The sequence below is a fragment of the Papio anubis genome, chromosome 1, assembly GCF_008728515.1.
Source record: "Papio anubis isolate 15944 chromosome 1, Panubis1.0, whole genome shotgun sequence".
NCBI classification, from domain to species: Eukaryota; Metazoa; Chordata; class Mammalia; order Primates; family Cercopithecidae; genus Papio; species Papio anubis.
In genome coordinates this window covers 79662728-79684733 of record NC_044976.1, presented here as the reverse complement: position 1 = coordinate 79684733, position 22006 = coordinate 79662728, and the positions used below count along the sequence as shown (strand labels likewise).

At 36.3% G+C, this 22006-nt stretch overlaps 1 long non-coding RNA gene across 3 annotated transcripts in view; it reads left to right on the top strand.

The window, feature by feature from the left end:
• The first annotated feature begins 2020 nt into the window (after positions 1 to 2020).
• Positions 2021 to 22006, top strand: part of LOC103886272 — a 30508-nt gene continuing 10522 nt past the window's right edge. The window contains exons 1-5 of one of the 3 annotated variants that reach the window (XR_001906399.3): positions 7974 to 8004; positions 9322 to 9438; positions 13821 to 13981; positions 14956 to 15108; positions 15763 to 16630. This is a non-coding gene — a long non-coding RNA (uncharacterized LOC103886272). Of the gene's footprint in view, positions 3595 to 7973; positions 8005 to 9321; positions 9439 to 13820; positions 13982 to 14955; positions 15109 to 15762; positions 16631 to 22006 lie in introns of those variants that run through there. The other 2 variants (XR_001906400.3, XR_649771.3) reach the window with 2 other exon arrangements.

Sequence of the window (22006 nt, the reverse complement as noted above, 5' to 3'; positions counted from 1 at the left end):
GAGGTTAGGAAAGAGAGTCCTTTCGATCCTTTCTGGCTTCAGTGTTATCTGTTCAAGGAACTTGACAGAAAAGGCCAGTGCAGTCATTACTTCTCTTGTTTTCTAATAGCAGAGTGTGGTGGCTTAGTTATAAAGGTCTTGAGATGGCCCAAATGCAGTCCTCTGATCATTGGTGATGGATGGGGTCAGATAGCAAGCAAGACAAAGTTTGGCTTCAACACTAATATTTACTATCCAAATTTGTCATTTGTATAGAAGTACCTCGGTATCCTGTCTTAAATCTCAGAAACTCAAGGTCCTCATGTTGTCTTCCAGAAGGCCAACCCCTCTGGGGTCTCACTAGGCTCTGTCCTGCAATCCAAATGCCTGAAATACTTTGATCCTTTTATCTCCTCATGAAAGCAGCCCCTTGATGCCATCCCAGAAAGATCTTTGGAGGAAAGCAAGCTCATGAAAAAATTCAGGCCACTAGTTGAGTGACTGTTAATTTTTATTCTTTACTTCCATACTGAAGGAGATTCTCCTTTTCATTCATTAGTTCATCCATTCTTTTGTTCAATAACTATTTATTTAGCTGTGAATTATGCACCAGGCATTGTACTAATTTCTGTAGGAAAAGTAGTGAACAGGGGAGACCTTGATCTTGACTTCATGAACTTTTATTCTAGCAGTGGAAGCCTATTAAATAACTACTTTTGTGACAAATTAAATGTAATTGTAATTAATGTAATGATAGACAAGTACAAGGTGTTATGAGCATGTATAATCTTCCTGAGTCTGGGGGTTTAGAAAAGGTTTCTGGAAGAAATGGTTTGTAAGCTGAGATCTGAAGATGAATAGAAATTTGTAAGATAAAACAATTATTGATTACACAATGAGAAAGAACAGAAACAGGCTTAGTAAGGAACTTGAAGATAAATTACAAAGTCTGCACCCAAGGAATTTTAAATATAAAAGGAAAGATTAGATTTATCTATAAATGTAGTTGAAGACGGCATTATGAGAAAAGTATAACAAAGTTTTATGGGAGTTCAGAGGGAAAATGAGGTTATTTTCAGCTTGGAAGTACAAAGGTGGAATTTGATGTAGGCTTTAAGTGATAGTGTAGTGGATACCGTGTTGTACCACACAAATCTCCTTTTGAGTATGATTGAGATATTCATTCTCTGAGATCCTGTGAGCATAAGATGCTAAGGGCTCCATAAAGGCTTTTTTTTTTTTGACATAAAGGAACATGCCACCTCCAAGTTTGTGCCTCCTCCCAGAGGTAGCCCTCATCCAGTGAGTAGTTAATGTGGCAATACAAAGATCTGGTCCTTTGTGTTTATTTAGGTTACCTCTGAAGGATCATCTCAGCTTCAGAGCTTCCAATGGGATGAGCTAAGGCTACACTTACAATTATATCACATTTTAATTTCCTCCAATCCTTCTCCCCTTGCTTTTTTCAGAGTTGTTCCCAAGAGCACTACCCAATAAACCTCTGCACACAAATCTCAATCTCAGTATCTGTTTATTGGGAGAGCCCAACTTGAACTAGATGGTACTGGGAGTGGTGCTAGGAAGAAGACCATAAAATAGAATTTTGGAGCTGGACCAATCAGCTGACTATGACCATCACTGGTAGTGGTTGGAATGTGGCTAGCTCTTGACACGCCATAGCAAGGCAATGATAAAACTTCTACCAGTGGGGAATTGGACTTAGAATAGGATGCTGATGGAAGGAATATACTGCTGGGAACAGTGTCTCAGATGTTTGAAATGTTTGAGGAAAATTGTAATTATGAGTCATAGTGTGCCAGGTGTGGTGGCTCATGCCTGTAATCCCAGCACTTGGGGAGGACAAGGTGGGAGGATCACTTGAGGTCAGGAGTTCGAGACCAGCCTGGGCAACACGTTGAAACCCCCTCTCTACCAAAAAATACAAAAATTAGCTGGACGTGGTGGTGCCCACCTGTAATCCTAACTACCCAGGAGGCTGAGGTGGGAGAATCTCTTGAACTTAGGAGGCGGAGGTTGCAGTGAACCGAGATTGCACCACCACATTCCAGCCTAGGTGACAGAGTGAGACCCTGTCTCAAAACAAAACAAAACAAAAAAGTCATGTCATTGGATGGCTATTGCCAAAGGGGAACCTATATACACTGGAGAAAGTCAATGGAAGGCTGAGATTAATCACCAATAACAAGCAAAGTGTGAAAGCCAGAGGGCCTACTGGATAACATAAAAAGGATTTTTGTCTTTTGTGGTTGGAAAGCAGACATCAGCCCAGCGCTTAGTCATACGAGTAATAAATTTCCAGAGGAAGTTGCATTTTCCAACTTAGCAAACCTACCACGTCCAGGTGAGAAATGGGTTAAGGACATCTAAGTTTATGTGTTAAAATTCTCAAATCTTTAGATACTCCGAACTTACTGGGATTGCAGAAGTGGCCTACCCTTCCTGGTTAAAGGCTGCTGCTTAAAGATGATGCAGAGGTCTCTGTTCTGCAAGAGACCATACAGAATATCTGTATTGTCTATTAAATACAGAACATCTGTATTTAATCCTACATTCCCCCTCATCACCAGATGACAAAGTAGGTTAAATCACAACAAGAAATCAGGCAGATAAGTGCCAAACCTGCTAAGAGGGGGCAATAACTGTGCCCTACCAACAGTTGGCATAGTAGGATCCCAATGTAGTAGGCACTTTAGAAGCAAGGTAAGATGTGATGGAGGAGAGTTTGGAGTGGCAATCAGGATGTGGGGAAATGTTGATTTGCTGAGAGCAATGGAGATAATTAATAGAATATCTTATTTCTAGGTAAATGAGGAACCATCAAGTGTATTGCTTATCTATATAATTTTTAAAAAACAGGAGGCCAAGAGTGACTACCACAAATAAATAATATTTGCATTTCTGTAACTGAGACTATGTTCATATCTGAATTCATTATTGACTAAAGAAGAAGTTCCAGGGTTTAAGACCTTGCAACATTACAGCAAGAAAATACACCAACTGTTACCCTAGTTCTTCCCACTAAGGTACTTCTGGGCCATTCTAAATTGGGAAAAGGGATTGCTCAGACATTTTTGAGGGCTGTTGGATACAGGATTTCAGTTGGTCTTGGTATCAAGGGTAGTGTATTAGAGTGGACATGTATACAGTCCGAGAAGAGACATATTTGGTATCTGGTAAAATCCTTACGTTGGTTTCTTCACCCAGTGAGAAAGAACTATCAGGAAAAGCCTAGCAGAAGCCTTTGAAACTGCTCCCCTCAAAATTCAGCCAAGATAGTTAATCAAGAACAATACTGCATCCTGAAAAAAAAAGATAAATATTAGTACCATTATTAAATACTGGAAGGATGCAGGAAAGATGGTCTCCATAATATCTCCTGCTTAATTCTCCAGCCTATAGAAACACAGATGGTGCCTAGATGATTACAGCAGACTTCTGCTGACTCAACCAAGGAGTAGCACCGGTTGAAGCTGTAATGCCGAACACGCTGTTTTCACTTAAAAGATTAATGAGGCTTCACGCACATGGCATGTTACCACTGAGTTGAAGCATGCACTCTTTTCCATCTTCATCAAGAAGGAAGAATCTAAAAAAGTGAGTTATTATAAGGTAGAAAAGAGTGTACATTTATTGTCTTGATCTATATCTTGTGCTATCAAAAGATAATTGGAAGGTATCTGGACCTTATATACATGCCACATATATTTCATTGGACCACTATATTGATGAAGTTTTTAATCAGACCAGCTGAGCAAAAAGTAGCACGTACACTGAAGGCCTTAGTACGTATGTGTACTCCAAAGAGGTGAAGATAAAAATCTTCAAAGATTCAAGGACCTGCCTAATCAGTGACATTTTTAGGAGTCTAGTGCATGCCAGAACATCACTTTCAAAGTAGAGGACAAGTCATTGCAACTCATACTTCTACAACTAAGAAGTAAATATAGTGTTCGGTAGGCTTCTTCAGGTTCTGGAGGCATCATATTCCACATTAAGAATTTCTGTCCTGGCCGGGCGTGGTGGCTCATGCTTGTAATCCAAGCACTTTGGAAGGCCGAGGCAGGCAGATCACCTGCGAACAGCCTGACCAATATGGAGAAACCCCGTCTCTACTAACAATACAAAATTAGCTGGGTGAGGTGGCCCATGCCTGTAATCCTAGCTACTTGGGAGGCTGAGGCAGGAGAATTGCTTGAACCTGGGAGGCAGAGATTGCGGTGAGCCAAGATCATGACATTGCGCTCCACCCTGGGCAACAAGGGTGAGACTCCGTCTCAAAAAAAAAAAAACAAAAAAAACCAAAGGATTATTGCTCCAACCCATTCCCTGACTGGCACAGAACAGAAGGCTGTCACCTTTAAGAAATATGTTCTTGTATAATCCAGGGTACAATTCCAGGCATCTTGCCACTTGGGTTATATAATACTTTATGGTATTACAGGTATCTATGGTGGGTAAAACCCTAAAAAGAGTATTTGCAACATAGATATGGGATCACTCATGCCCTTGGCAGCACAGAGGTATACAATATTGAAATAAACAGCTTCTTTATTATATTCTTTATCTCAGTATGTTACTGAGTTCTGGTAGAGGTGGAGAATCTGATTGTGAAACATCAAATGTCGTGGGGTCTGAGACGCCCACTGTGACTTGTGTTCTGGCAGACCCACTGAATCATAAGACTGGGGCGGCCCAGCCACAGACCATCATGAGATAGAAATGGTTCATCTGAGATGGAGTGTGAGGTGAACCACAGAGTATGAGGAAGAGGCTTGAGCAGGTTTCTCAGAACACCATGCTCTGGCATATCAGTGTTGCACTGGAATCTTTCCCTTAGCTCACACCTATGGCCACAGAAAGGAGTGTCGCTTATGATTAGGTGATGGAATAGTAAAAATGTTGAATGTGTTTTACAGGTGGGTTAGCTTGGAACGTGGGTATAGATGCACTAGAGCTCCGGAATTGTCTCAACAAAGTGTAATACCGATAAATTCCTCCATTAAGCATAGTTTTGTTTAGTACACCTAGTAAGCCCTTTGTGTGGAAAGAGAAGTGGCCCAAACTAAGAACATATATGGGCTCCTGGACACTGTCAAGTGGTTACACTTGTTGGTTAGGTGAATAAAAATGACAAAGAACAAAATATGCAGATAAGGATGCCTAGAGAAGAGGCACGTGAATAGACCTATGGGAGTGTGCACAGAGTGGGGCAAACTTTGCTTTGCATGTTAATTTCCACCAGAGAGCACTCATTGTGGGAAAGTTACTAAACACTCAAGTAGACAGATCACTTATAGAGTTGACATCAGTCAGCCTTTGTTTTCAACCACTTGAATTCTGGCAAAACGGGCTTGTGAACGGAGTAGTTATGATGGAGTGTAGGAGCTCCAATGTATGACTATTTCCTTACCAAGACTGATCTTGCTAATGTTGTTACCTAATGTTCATCATGTCAGCATACAAACCAATGATGAGCCCCTGATATGTCATCAGCTCTTGAGGAGACCAGCCACCAACTTGGTGGCAAGCTGTTTTCACTGGATTCCTCCTACTCTGGAAAGGGCAGTGATTGATTTTAATGGAAATCATCATGTATTCCTGGTACGAGTTTCCACTTCTGGCTTATAGAGCCTCAGCTAGAACCGCTGCCTGACAGTGTTTGATCCACCAGCATAGAATCTTGTCTAGCTTTTTCTTGGATTAAAGAAGCCACTTTACAACCATGGAGATATGACGGCAGGTGCGTGATAATGGGATACACTGGTTCTGTCACATACTGCACCCCCCAGTGGTTGTTGGTTGAAGAGTCTCTTGAAGGTACAACTGAGGTGCTAATTTGTGAGGATAGGTGCCAGCCCATGGAATGCAATACTCAAATAAATGACTATAGTAGGATGCTATATCCCTAGTGGGTAGATTTCATGAGTCTAGAAATACGGGGTAGAAACAGAGGAGGCCTCACTCACCTTCATTTGCAGTGACCCACTTGGGGAATTTGTGCTTCCTACATTTGTAACTCTAGGTTTTGTATGTCTAGAAATGTTCTTAGATGAGGAATGGTGACCCCAAGGGATATATCCTGAGTTCCATTAAACTATGTTATGGATCCCATCCAGTTATATCAGATTCTTTTGACAAGAGACCAATAGGCAAGGAGAGCAATAGTGACCCTGGTAGGCTAATTGAACCTTATAAGCAGGAAAAGATAGGGTTGCTGTTACACACTGGGGGCACAGAAGAACACAGTGGGCACCCAGGTGAGACACTGGAGTATTTCTTGGTACTGTCTTGTACAATTTGATAGTAAAAGGAAACAGAGCAGTCATGATCTGAGAAATTGATGGTGACCCGGGGATCAGAATCCTCAGAAATTAGGATCTAATTTGCTGTACATTATAAACTACTTACAACAGCAGAGGTGTTAGACTAGGGTTAGGGGAATCAAAAATGGATAGCAGAGGAAAGACAATGAGTATCAGCTGTAGTCTTCAGCTGTACTTTGTCCCACAACTTTCCTTTTCTGAGAGACCCCAGGGAAAGAGACCAGCCAGAATTCTGGAATTTCTCCAATGTGGGTGAACCTACTTTATGAAACAAGTGGTTTGAGTGGCACAAGGGATTGGCTGAAGCGGATGTGTTGTACTGTGCAGGTCTGCTTTCAGAACCTGCCTGATTTGAACTACTTGTGACTGTTCATTGCTTTCTTCATCTGTCTCCTACCTCCAGTTGAAGAAAGATGTCTTGTCAAAAGTTATATCCCATTTCCAGGGCAGCCAGCCTCCAATGACTGGTCAATACAGAGGTACACAGACCTGTCTGACTGCTTTACCTGGATTGGAGGCATCTCTGAGAAGTTTTCTCAGCTTCAGAGCTCTCAACATAATCAGTAGAGTCCACTGTTGCAATTTTATCTGAGTTCAACTTTAATGCCTTCCCAAACAATCCCGTTTTGTTCAGTCTTTGGGGCTCACTGTCTCTTATGGTATGAAAGTTTGTGTCCCCTCCAAATTCGTGTGTTGAGATCCTAACCCCCAAGGTAAGGGTATTACAAGGTAGGGTCTTTTAGGGGTGATTACATCATGAAAGCAGATCTGCTCTGCCCTTCCTACCAAGTGAGAATACGGCTAGAAGGCTTCATCTACAAACCGGGAAAAGGGCCCTCACCAGACACTGTGCCTGCTGGCACCTCGATCTTAACCTTTTCAGCTTCCAGGACCGTGAGGAATAAATTTCTGTTGTTTATAAAAGCTATCCAGATTTTAACATTTTGTTATAGCAGCCTGAGAAGACTAATACACTCTCTCAGTACCACTCTAGAGAGCACTACCCAATTAAACCCTGTGTACATGCTTCAGAGTCTAGGAGTCTTAGGAAACCTGTCATATGACACCTGAGTAGGAGGCACATATATTTTCTGTTAAGAGAACAGCTTGTGTAAAGTCACAGAGGCAGAAAGTGATAGGTACGAACATCTAGTAACATTGTTGAAGTTTAGAAAGTGTTGGGGAGCATGCTCTGAAGAATGATTGAAGCCAGATAAGAAAACATCATTAAGGTCAGGATGATTGCCTTGAATGCCTAATTTAATAGACAATGTTGAACCTTCATGGCTTTTAGAGCAGGCAACAAAAAACGATCCAAACTTTCCTGTAGGAATATTGAACAAGGTGTAAAATGCATTGAAATGGAAAGAGTTCACATTGAAGAACCACTGAAAGAATTACCTCAAGTTCCCTAAGGGAGGAATCATATCATTGTTTCTGGCAACAGTGGCAAAAATCCAATAAGGACAGTTCTGAGTCAAGAAGAGTATGGAAGTTAAAAAAAAAAAAAAAAAAAAGGCACACACACACAAAACAAAAATTAGCAAAATTTCTGGAAGTTTGAGGGAGATATTTTGTGGCCGTTACAGAATTCTTTAGAAGAACCAGAAAGTTCCAGTTGCCTGGGTTTCCCAGCAAGTATTATTCTAGAACTCTTCAAAAGGCAGGAGGAAGCTTTTTGGTAAGCAGTTTCCTATTATAATCTTTTCAGCTGACTGCAGAAATGTCTCCTAATCTCTTTCCCGATCACTGTGTACCTGTTTTCTCCTCAGATTCATCCTGTCCCATTCATTTATGGTTTTGTTCTCTTGGGGATTAACCAGGCCAAAGAGGTGCTTCTCAATGCCACAAACTAGAGCACTCATTATATAGGCTCCGTTTAAGAGCAAAGTTTCTTAATGACCCTAAGCTTTCACTTAATTATTCTTATTATAGTATTACTTAAACACGTTTAAACATAATAGGTATAAACTCTGTGCTTATTGGCTTTATATAATTATGTATAAGAAAAACCATTTTACAAGTTCAAGTCAATAAAAACTACAAAACTAATAAAATTTAAATTAGGATCATTAATTTAATGGACAGATGAAGTTGTTTTGTCTAAATCAAATTGCTGTTCACCACATAAATGGCAATCAGGCTCTTTTCAGTTTGTAATGCCAAAGCTATCTTGTCACTTGCTATGACAATTCTCTCAGAATTTTCTACCGTCAAACTATAGAGAAATCTTCATCAGGATTTCAAATGATATTGGTTAGCCTTTACTTATCAGGTACACTCATTTATCTAAGAAATATACTTCTCATTAGCCTTAGACAATAAAGGGGCACAGCTTGATCCAGTGATAACCTAAACATAGATGTGTATTGTGAGCCAGAAGTGAGTTATAGATAGTATTTGGTTCGTGAGTTGTTATCCAGATAATCTGCAATGTGATTATTGACAAACTTTTAGGCTACCATACCAAACATACATCTAATTTTTTAAGAGCTCAGTACTGAAGCACATGTTTGAAAAATTGTCCCTTGGCCCAGCGATGGGCTGTGATCGCCACAGTGGTGCTAAATTCTTTCTTTGGTTCTTTAGGAGCAATGACATGTAATTCCACAGAATATTATCTTCGTATCCAATTAAAGTCTGGTTGCTAGCAAAATACTATGTAATTTATTCACAGTTACAATGATTTAATGTTTATAAGGCAAATTTTGTTAATCCTAGGTTTGTAGGATTTTCTTTCTTCCTTTCTTTACACTTGCTCCCACAGGGTGCTTGGTGATGCTGAGAAGCTTGCAGACGTGAGTGGCACTTCCACCATCCTCAGGAAGGCTGCTTGAATATTGTGAAGCTGATTTTCAATTGTTACTATCTTTGGCTTTTATTTATAATTTTCTTCTCATTTAGTCTCATCATAATCCATTTTGTCTTGTGTTGTTTAACTCTATAGTAGGTAGCAATGCTTAATTTTACCACTAATTTTTTTTTTTTTTTGAGACAGAGTCTCCCTCTGTTACTCAAGCTAGATGCAGTGGCACACTCATAGATCACTGCACAATCAACTTACCGGGCTCAAGTGATGCTTTCACCTCAGCCTCCCAGGTAGCTGGGATTACAGGTGTGTGCCAGCACATTCAGCTAATTCAAAACAAATTTTTCGTGTGTGTGTGTATGGAGATGGAGGTCTTGCTATGTTGCCTAGGCTGGTCTCAAACACTTGGACTCAAGTGACCCTTTGCTTCAGCCTCGCTAGTGGTGGGATTACAGGTCTATACCACTGGGTCTGGCCCACCCTCTAATTTTATCATTGATGTCTCAGATGTGTATTGTGAATCAAATGTGAATCATCTATATCATCTGTCTCTAGCCTCTTCTCCCAAATTTATTCATACAATGAGTGACGTTTCATTGCTATTATGAAATAATACTTCCAATGGAAATTGAGACTATTCCTAGTGATTTTTAGGGTTATTTGCCATGTTTACATGGATATTGGTTAAAATAGTTTAAGAGCTACCATTCTAATTAGCAGGGGATCCAAAATCTGGCTATTTGTCTTTGTCTCTGGCTCACTCTTAAGAAAGTCACACCTGAAAGTGTGTACTTTAACTTAATTATCCTTATGTAAACTTAGTTTTCATAGTTTGTTGCTTAAAATCCTAGGGTGACAGTTCACAATTTTAATAAGAAAGGACTTAGAATGGAACCTTAATGTAATTCTAGCCATAATAGGTCAGATTTGGTATAAAACTAGTGTATGTTGGATCAAATCCAGATGGGTTCATTACCAAATGACCCAGAAGGATCTAATTATAGCACTTTCACATAGAACATGGTCCCATAGAATGGATTTCAAGGATAGCATGGTGAGAATGTAGTACAAATGAAAAACGAGATGGATAGTTCTTTTGATAGATGAGAAATGCAGGCAGAGTAAGGGCTAGAAGAAATATCCTGGGGAACACAGATGAGGAAAATATAGAGAACCTGAATCTGGAGTTATTTTAAGTATTGGCCTTGGGGTATGAAAGGCAAAAGAAACAAGAAGCCAAGTCTATCAAATTTAGTTGAATGTCAGAGAAGTCCCTGGCTAAAATCATTTGAAACTGTTATTCTAAAAAGTCAGTTCAATATGTTCATATTATTATTATTTTTAAAACTAAGTTATTTATTTTAATACTATTGAATATTATAGTAAACCACACCTATCAGAATTTTTTCTAGTGTTTTCAGGAATAGTCCCATGTATTTTCTTCTCTCTGGGTTATTTAAGGCCTTCAGTTGTCTACTCTACTAATTCCTCTAGGTGTATAAGTACGAAAATATGATTTTAAGAAAATAAGGGAAAAGCTTAAGTGTTTGTTTTTTTTTTTTTTTGTTTGTTTTTTAGAGAAAGCCACTGAGGATAATAGGCAGCCTAATAGAACTTTGTTATATTTTATTTTATTCATATTTCCAATATGTTTCTTTATTATTTGCATACAATTAAAGGCCTTACCCATGAGATATATAATAGACTTTGGTAAGTACAAATCAATGGCAATACTTTTGAAAAAAAAGCTTAATGGTTAGTTGTAGCAGGATTTGCAGCAACGCTGGCTTTTAAAAGATTTCTTCAGAGTGAAACAGACAATGTGGACAGTAACGTATATAATGGCAACACACTTCCTTGAAAAAACAGGAATTGCCAGGATGGTCTGTGTATTCAAGTCTATTTCTGAATCTAATTTCTTAAATTCTCTTAAAGACACAACTAAGGAGTTGCTTTTTCCCTAGTTATTTTTCTGTGGAAATATACATGTGTGTAAAAATTACAGGGTGAATAACTGAGGTTGTATTACAATAGTTTTTTGACCCTGTAGTATCTTATTCAAAACCTTACCTTTTCATTTTAGCCTCCACCTAAAATATGCATCTGAAGTGATGTTTTCTTAAACTCTTAATGGCAATTGTTTAGGAAAAAACTTTTGATTAATTCAGTGAATGTTAACTCACACTGCATTAGCTCGCTGCACTTTTTTAAAGCAGCATGGTAACAGCTATGTCTGGAGTATTGAAATTCCAGGGCATCAGGACAGGTGAATGTGTGGATTTTAGATTCAGGAACTAGAAGTGGTCAGTTTCAGCACAATTTTGTCTTCTCCAAGTTTGTATACTCCCCATATGCCCCTTCATCCATGACTAGCTGTTCCCATACAATTTTTGCCTCTGGGATCTTTTCTGTTTATGCCCCGTCAACCATCTCCTCTCTCGCTTGCCAACTATGTCCTCCCATTGCCCTATTTTTCCACTAGGAGACATTTTCTGGTCTCTCTCAGTGACTATGCATATTGAACAAAAGGAGATCATTTTTGAACAAAAATGTGTTTACACATTTATCTCCTGAAAATCAGAAAACGTTTCATCTCTCCTAGACTTAACATTCTTCACATGTAATAACAAGGTCATATACAACTGCATTGTCTTTGTGCATATAAAAAACTTCTGAGAATTTATCCAGGCGTTGTAAAAGTACAGTAATTCATTGGTTCTGTCTACATAATGCACAAACATCCTGCTAGAGAATTTAGTCAGTCATTCAGTTATTTGGTGGTTATGACACAAAACATTTAGATATGTTTAATTGGAAGGTAACAAACAACTGTTTCTTAATATCTGTATAAACGGGCATTGTTTGGGTGATAATACAGATATCTTTTTTTTCCGTTTAGCAATTTTGGTGTCAGCAGATGTAGCTTTGTGAGTGCAATTAACACCCAGAGAATAATTTATGTACTCTAAGCTCATTACTGATATTTTTTCTATAATCAGATTATAGAAAATAAAAATATTAGTTGCAGTTTAGCACACAAGTTCATTTTTGTACTGTTTTCCAGAATTAACAAACCTTTAATTATGTGTACATATACACACACATACTGAATATATAGAGTTATACAGATAATTCACGATTCAGTTTTTACAACCTAAGAAAAATTTATTTTATTATGCAGTAATAGACCAAGATAGTAATTAAAAAATTCATGTTTTATTCTCTCAAAAAATGTGCAAAGTAATGGATTTAGATAAGAAAGGGGAGGGGCAAAAGAAATATTTACCTAACTTATACTTGAAAAGTTGCTATTTATTACATTGTTAGTATCAACACACCTTTTTTTTTTTTTTTTTTTTTTTTTGAGACAGGGTCACCCAGGCTGGAGTGCAGTGGTGCCATCTTGGCTCACTGTAACTTCTGCCTCCTGGGTTCAAGAGATCCTTCCACCTCAGCTTCGCAAGTAGCTGGGACCACAGGCATGGGCCACCATGCCTGGCTAATTTTTGTATTTTTAGTAGAGATGGAGTTTCACCATGTTTCCAGACTGGTCTCAGACTCCTGAGCTCAAACGATCCACCTGTCTCAGCCTCCCAAAGTGCTTCGATTACAGACGTGAGCCACCAAGCTCAGCCAACACACTATTTTTGACAAATGAATACTTATTTATTTGTTTAATCAATTTTTAAATTCCTTCCTTCCTTCACTCCTTCCTTCCTTCTTTCCACCTAGGAAGGCTTCATTCTGAAGGCTCCCCTGTACAAGATGTATACGCCTTAAATAAATTTGAATGCTTGGGCCCACACGTACTTCCAAGTCCTTAACTTAACTAGACATTTTGCACTAAATTAACCTGGAAATTAATTTTCACTAAATTAACCTGGAAATATATCCATATTTTGTTGTAGATTTTATTTTAGATTTCAATGTATTTTTGATACTAGGTTTTCTAAGATTTTCCATTGTAACTCCATTATGTTTGAATTAAAAAATAACGATGGAATCAAACAATTCATTTGGTTAATTGACCAGTTTATCCTGTCATAGTTACAGAATTTCTTGGTCACTACAAGTTGAGTCACTTATTGACTCTTTTTCTCCTTAATTTAATTTAATAAGCATTCATTCAGTACCTGTTTTATACTTGAAAAGATAAGTGCTTATAATAGTTGGTTGACTGAACTAGGTTCAGTGTAGTCAAAACAGATCTATTAATTTAAAAAATACAGAAATAACATGTATTCTTTTGGTTTTTGTGATCTTGTACTTTGCCACCTATCATTACCCCTATGCTTTCTAAAATGTACTTTTAACGCAAAATGTCTTATTCGTAAAAAGAAATTTAAAAATACTTATTGGCTAGTAGCTATTATCTGAATAGCATACAGCTTAAAATTGTGATATAGGTAAAATAATTAGGATTTAAAATAAGTTGATATGCTAAAAGCCAGAAAATTTTATACATTAAAATCTCCACTGTACAAATTAAAGAAAATTATTTTAATTCAGTATAACATAACCAAATAGTTTGGAAGTTGATATTCTTTTTGAAAATTCTCTTTAGTTTCTATTCATTACCCATGTTATGTGCATATCGGAATATTTGATAATTACTTCATTAAAGTCTATACTAAATTGTTATAATGACTTCAATGTTTATTTACTTTAAATTGTTTCTTCCTTTACAGAGATAGCAACATTTATAAAGTACCAGAAATACAGTTGCTTCAACTGTGTGTAATTTGTGCAGTATTATTGACTCCAATTGTGACAAGTCTTTGAAGATAGAGGAAATTGTATATAGAATCTAGAAGAACAATAATTAATTCACAATACATTTATTTAAGAGGTAGATTTATCTTTGTCTCTGAAACTAGGTGTCATAATATTTGTAGATACTATTTACACATACATACGTATACACACATATACATACATGAACACTTACATTTATGTCATTACAATTGGTTAAACAACAACAAAATGGAAAAATACTTCCCCAAATTATATGAATATAATTTCCTGAATATTTCCAACATAACACCAATAACAAGAACAACAGATTACTGTGCTTAATCAACACTGTAAGTTTCCTCTTTTTTTAGCAAAAATAATAAGATGCTCATTTGTTCATGAAAGGAGAAAGAGACAAATAGTGTGAAATGCTTAACCAAAGCAAGTGGCTTAAATGAGCACATATTCATTAATGAAAATAAAATGAAGATTTTACCAAAATAAAAATTCACTCTTGCTGAGAAGGAACATTCCATGTCCTTCCATCTTTAGGACTTCAGTCAGAAGGAGCTTGAGCTTGGCTTCCCACTGTCAGTGCTAAAGAGATTAGTGATGTAATTGTCATTGAATCTGATGTCCTTCTGGAAAAAGAGCTGAATTTGAAATGCAAATCAGAATTTATTGAATCTTTTATGACACAGTGAAAGAATTAAAGGACTCTGGTTTATGATGAGAAGAAATGAATGATAACTAGATAAGAGCTATGATTTTAGCAAAGTAACAAAATGAAATAAGCAATGAAATCAGATTCTTCGAGGCTTCATTTTAATATGCAAACAGATTGTTTTTACTAATATGAGGCAATTAAAAAATTTAAAGATCATTTTCTAGACATGTAATAATTCAGACAACTATTTCTCTTTTTCCAAGCCACTTACTTAGTGGGCTCAAATGAAATCCATACGCAAATATTAAATATTTGAAATTCCCATTGTTAACAATAAGAATTGCATGTATATAAATGCCATGCCTAATAATTGTAACTCTTAATTGTGCCAATAATAGTAGACATATTTGTTTTGGCTTCAGGGAATTGAAAGAGCCTGACAGACATTTTCAAGAATCTGTGTGTATATTCTGCAATGCGACATTAAGATATAAAACCTGTTTTGGAAAGGCTGCAGTATAGAGGAAAACACTATATAATCCTGGAGTTTGTTGGACTCAATCCAAAGAATTTTAGTGAGTAAAAATGTGTTTTGTAATTCAAAGGCAGAATTATATAAAGTCACCGTTAAAGGAACATCAATTGTTGTGTTTAAGCAAAAATAACACAAAAACAAACAAACAAAAATTCAAAGAAACAAAGTAGGTTTCTGTTGAAACAATGTAGTTCTCTAACTTGACCAGGAAAAATAAAGGATGTCATAAGCTCTGGCTCGTTAACTCTTTGGATTCTGTGAGTTAATTGTGACGTGGTTGCAGCGTGCATCACATGCCAAATCTAGACTCAAGAAATGTAGCAAGCTGTCCTCCTCTTCAAGCAACTTGTACTTTTTTTGTGTGTGGAAGTAAGAAATCTTTGGAGAATATACACATGTCTCAAACTATGATTTGGGAAAAAAGGTCAATATGAGTTGAGAGAAAAGAGAGATCACCTTGGGCTGGTGTTCAGCTGAACTATGAAGAAAGTACTGAATTTACAAAGGCAACACAGAAAGAGAAGGTTATTTCAGGCAAGTGGCATAACATGTTAAAAGTGAAAAATCTGAATATCAATATTAGGTTGAATGACAATAATAATAATAGCAAACATTTATTGATTACTTGAGAAAGATTCTGTTCTAAGCACTTTATATCTACTACCTCATTTCATCATCAATCTTTGTCTTACAGATGAGGAAATGGAGTTACAAAGAAGTATGTGACTTGCCTATGGAGGCGCTGAGATCCAGGCCAAGGTCACCTTGCAGCCAGGCTACTTTCTGCGGTGCAATGATAGAATGTAAAACTTGTTGATTGTGGGAAAGAATCAACTTACTGCTGATCCAGTATAGACATCTTAGTCGGTTTTATTAACTAATGTCAGGCATGACAATACTTTATTTTCAAATAGGATTCTGGGACTTCTCTGGCTTCAGCCACTGGAAACTCCTATTCTAATATTTGTGAAAATAAAATTCTGGTCATATGGCCAAAAGTGAACAGTAAATAGCCAAAGTGAAACATTATTTTGTAGTCACTTTTAGTTTGTCTATTATACTGTGTTTCTTTATTGCCCCTGAGCAAATTAAATTGGTCAATTCAGTGGAGAAAAATAATCAACACGAAGCTTTGAAATGACCAGTTGTTTAACTAGAAAAATGGAAAAGTCTCAATTTGTAGACACAGTCTAAATGTGGAAAAATCATTAAACACTAAAACTCGAGGCAAACTTTACAAGTTCTCTTTCTAAATTAAAATCACAATTAATATTATGAGTCATTACACTATAGAGCTAGATATAAATGTAATTAATTGATGTTAGAAATATCATACAATTTAATAGAATTATTTTACTAATAGACTTGCAATTGAGACTCCTTACTATAAAATAAGTCATTTTGATGGACTTTTTAGGGGGGGAATCGTAATAGACAGAGTTAATATGTATTATTTATTCCCAGCAATGTTTTTTATTATGCACATGGGCTCAAAGGCTGAAGCAATGGACAAGAATTTTTAAAAATAAATTGAAAGAATAAATAAATGAAATAAAATTAAAGCCACATGTCACTTTTTTTTTTGTTCTTTTTTTTTTTTTTATTGCGTAGGGGGTTGCATTTTGACTGTTTGCTACTCCAAGCTCGTTGGGTCTGGTTTCTGGTAATCTTGCAATTAAAGGCCTATTCCTCAAATAGTCTAGGGAAGTCCCTAGTGGCATGCAGAGAAAGCAAAAAATGAAGACTCAACTTCAGCAGATCCCCAAAAATCTTAAACACAGTCCACACAGCCCCTGATAGCTGTGAGGCATCCTGGCAGTTTAAAGGGATACTTTCCCCTGAATAGGTAATTTTGAAGAGGTTCAGTACAATATTAGACACTTTGTATCATCAGACATAGATTTATGTAAAGTTCTTGACAATCACAAAACATGAAAAAAAATGCGGACCAATAGAATTCTCATTTGTTAAGAAATTGTCCAGAAAAGAAATCAGGAGACAATTCTATCTACCTTTCTCTTGATCATTCAATCTAAGGGAAGAAGGAAGAAAGAAGATGTCTGGAATGCAATGTGAAATTTGTTTTTAAAAAATGCTCTTATGAATTTACTTCTAATCATTCCTTGCCTGTATGATTATGTATTATAATGATGTCATCACATCAGTTTTTTGATGGAATGTCAGAAACATTTCACAAGTCTATGACTCCCTGAAAACTCAAGTGCTTTTATAACTCCTTAAACTGACTATAATAGGCGTTATTCTTTCTTTTAAATGATTGTCAGAGGGACCTACTATTATCTTGATGCTTATATTTGAGAAACTTTTGCTCGAGCTCTTGTACACCTTCATGGCAACACTCAATTTCCAGTCTCTTTTGTGGCTTCCTCTTTCTGCTTCTCATTATGTTGAACCAGTTGAATGTTTTGTCTGTTTTGATCAGCAAGGTTAGAAGTGAGCTGAATTCTGAACATTTTTCACACTGTTTTTTAGTTCTGCTTAAGAAATATTTACTGAAGCTCTGGACCCATAAAAATGAAGTGGATTTTGAGGTTTTTATTGATGTACTCGAAAAGGAAGTGTTGTCCATTGTTACTATATCCAAAACATTTCAGAAGTACAAGTAGAGAAATATGTCTCTATCATCAGAATTTAATATGAAATCATGTTCTTCTTTTGTCATACAGAAAATTTGCCATAGATTTTATCTGCAATGAAAGCTATGTCAGTGGTGCCACATAATACATTTGTAAAGGTTAGAGATATTTTAACCCTCATCTGTGACCAGAATTATCATGGTAAGCAACCCACTGAAGCACCAATGGCAGATTAAGTGTAAAATTTTTCTGCACACATTAATGCAAAACAGCACAGGAATCCACACATTGTAATGCAGTGTGGTCATTTTGAATAATGTCCTTGAAATTACAAATTTATTACATAAGTAAAAATATATGATTACAAATTCCATCAATCTTATGTCCTTGTCACGGATTTGTGTTTTTAGAGTCCAGGGAGATTATTCTGTTGTACTGGTTAAACTCTCAAAAAGGCCTGTGAAAACATAACAGCCACATTATTTTAATGACTTCCTTTTTGAAATGTGTATTGTTATAAATCATGCCTAAGAAACAGCGAATTCTCAGAAATACAGGTTTTACTTATATGGATTTTGATTTCCAAAGTTTATGTAATTCTCTATTTTTGAATTCTGTTTCTAAACAGAATTTACTTTCTCCTTTAATTGCACATTATATTTCATATTATTTTATATTAAGAGCTAAATTTCAGATCTAAAACTTTTCCATCAGGCAGTTCAGCAATTACTGAGCAGCCACAGAGCATACATTTTAGTCACTATATCAAAATCAGTTCACAAGAGAACTACAATTCAGAACTGGTAGAATAATGAAATATATATTTAGATATTTTTTCCCACTGGGTGTGCACAAGAATCAAATACAAGTTTTGTTTAGGAAAATCCAAATAAACACTCTTTTGTTTGAATAGCTCAGACAGTGGAATTGCCTCACCCTGGCTTCTGGTCATTTTATTCTAAAGTGCCGAATGTATTTTGAATACACAATGGTTTAATTTAGTTGGTTTAATCCACAGTTTCAACTTTTGCCTTTTCTTTGAAAACAAGTTTCATAAAAGTATCTGCAGAAGCCTTGTTTTGATTACCCCTTATCCTTCAGCCTTAGATCAGTATCAGTTTTTTTCCCCTTGCTCATAATCCATTATAGAAAATACTGTAGATTTCTACGGCACAACCAAAACTCCACATTATGCTTGCAATGTTCCGTAATATTTGTATAGTATGAAGTAAAAATGTTTGCTTTAAGAGACATCTGCTATAAATAAAACGACAGTGTAAATTTTCAAGAGAGCTGCACAATTGCCATAAAGGCTCAAAACATGAACCTTTTAGAGTCGGTTCCAGCACTTAGTGATTTTCCAGTGGGTCAACCATGTTCACCTCGATGCTCTTGAACCCCCACCCAACTCCTGGTTCTCCTCACCTCCCTCTCAGACCCCGACATTGCAATGAAATTAGCCTGTAATGCTTTCAACGCCCTTGCAGATCAGCTTTCGTTATCAGGGAAACATGTGAATGGCATTAAAATATGCTTCCCATTCTCACAAAATATTTCCTCAAAATACTTTAGAAACTCAAACCAGTTCCTTCAGATTCTGATATTATCTTTATTGAAAAGCATTGGCCAGCTTGAAATGGTTGACCATCCAGGTCAGTGATATATATGTATATTGTTTAAGAAGTTTCCAGAACTACTCACTGAAGCTCTGCCTCAAGTGAGATTTATTAGGGAGAACAGAGACAGACTTGCATTTCTTTATCCAAATTTTCTTGTCAGTCTTCTTTAAAAACAAGTAACTAGAGTTCCCATAATATGCTCTTTTTGCATGACAAAATGTTTTCAGTTTCCTGAAATGAAGAGTTTCGTAGTGGTTGTTGTCGGAGACTGAATTGAGACATCAATGATTAAGAATGACAATGACAGGCCAAAGATGTATTGAAGTTCAGAGGAAATCAGGGACAGTTTATTTAAAATGGTCACTGAAGAATATGAGGAAATTCATTTAAAAAGTCTTCATTGGTTTCATTTATATATTTTTTAATATAGAAAGTGAAATCAGAGCACTAAATAGTACTTTAAACTTCAAAATATAAAATTCTGTAGAATAACAAATATATTCAAGCTTTGACCTTAATAAGGGCTTAAGGGGTTGATGGAGAAATATGTAAATTAAGGCTCATTATTTTTTTGATAACAAGAAAGGAAGTGCAACTCATGTGAATATTTCTTCATTTATTTACTGCATATCTAGCATGAAAGTACTTTTCAGTAGTTATAGAAATATATTTTAAATTGTTTTTTCATTATAATACCCCAAAGGCAAAATTATTTTATTGGAAAATTGATTTGCTATCAAATAAAATAAAAATGAGAGTTTAAAAGATCTAAACTAAACAAATGATAGAAATTTATTTGGCTCACAAATATTAACAGATGTCTTACTATGTGTATAGTTTATGACACGCACACACACACACACACACATGCACACACAAATATATATATTTTAAACCTTCTCATATTTATTGTTCTCAAAAATGACTTTTTGTAATAATGGAGAAAAATGTTGGCTTGCTACTTTTTCAGACAGCAAGTCCCCAATGCACATAGAAATTACATAAATTGTTATGACTATCAAAACCAATTGCCAAATTTTCTTTTACAAAATACTTCCCCCTCTATAAATAGTTTAATTTCCCCTATCTCTTTGGGTCTTTTCTTTTTTTAAATCTTTTCCAGTGTCCTACCCTGCAATATGTGTGAAGTTTTATCAAAAGCTTTCTGATATTACCATAAATTACTGTGTAAGCAGAGTTATTGCTTATCTGTCAAGGGGGCTTTTTTTCCTTTCTTTAGCAATTTTCTCTATTTCGGGATGTGTGAAAGGTTTTCTCTGACTTTTTTTTATGTGTGTGTGCGAGGACTGTATCTTAAAAGTTTTGACCTTTAGTGAGGGTCTACAATAGAAACCTGTTTATAGAATAACCTCATGACACAACAGAGTCCAAAGAAAAACGTTTCTTTTTTTAAAACAAGTGTTTAAAGAAACTAATTTCTGTATAGTAGGCCATATCCCTATGTTGAATACGCAAATTTATTGTGTTAATGTATTTTTCTACCATTTTAAAGTTCATTTTGGTTCCATATTTTACATGCAATGAATGTTTATTATTTTTCCAACTATTTATTTTTAAATCTCTTACAATTATGTTCCATTAGTAGTACATGGTAAATGTTAATCTTTTTATAAGAATTATCTTATGAGGCTCTCCCGTATCTTGTTAGTCATAATTTTTGACAACCATGCAATTATCTTTTTTATTGTGTGCATTCTTAAAACATATCCAAGTTTAATTGGATGAATATTCTGCTTTGGAAAGAAGTTATGATGATATTCTATTATGGACTGTGTAATCTGGGAAGAGACTGAATATTGGGTTTGCTTTATTCCTGCCACAGGCAGGCAGGGATGAACTGAAATTTCTATTTTGGGCAGTGCAGGTAACTTTGAGGATCCAGACTTGGAAAAACTGTCATGATAACGGAATATCTAGAAACTACTTTAAAGAAGAAAATTGTAAAGCCCTCTGTGTTGTGCCTGGGGGGCTCATCAGTTGACTGGAATTTTCTGTTTCACACTCAATGGCTTGTCCTGCCATATCTCTAACTTTACATAAATGGCACTTCAGATATATTTTAAAATCCTTTACAGAAATTAGACAATCAATTCTTCCCTCTACAGCAAACATATAGCCTTACAAATAGACTAAAAAGCAAAATAAAAAAGACATGCTTTTGTACCTATCCTTATTGAAATCTGCGCAGCAGTTTTAAAAGTTCATGTTTGTCACCAAAAGACCACGTATGTCAACAGCGATTAAATTGTCCTCAAAGGCAACAACAAAAATAGTAAACAATGACAGCAAACAAAACCCTGAGACTAACTTCATTCTTGAATGGTAATTTTCTTTTTAGCACAACTATCATATAGATGCATTCACTCTCTCACCATATATCATAAAAAGAAGCTCTCTTCTTTTTTTTTTTTTTTTTTTTGTTTTAAGACAGAGCCTTGCTCTGTCCAGACTGGCATGCAGTGGCCTGATTTCGGCTCACTGCAACCTCCGTCCCCCAGGTTTAAGCAATTCTCCTGCCTCAGCCTCCCAGGTAGCTGGGATTACAGGCATGCGCCACCATACCTGGCTAATTTTTGTATGTTTAGTAGAGACGTGGTTTCACCATGTTGTCCAGGCAGGTCTTGAACTCCTGACCTCAGGTGATCTGCCTGCCTTGGCCTCCCAAAGTGCTAGGATTACAGGCATGAGCCACCGTGCCCCA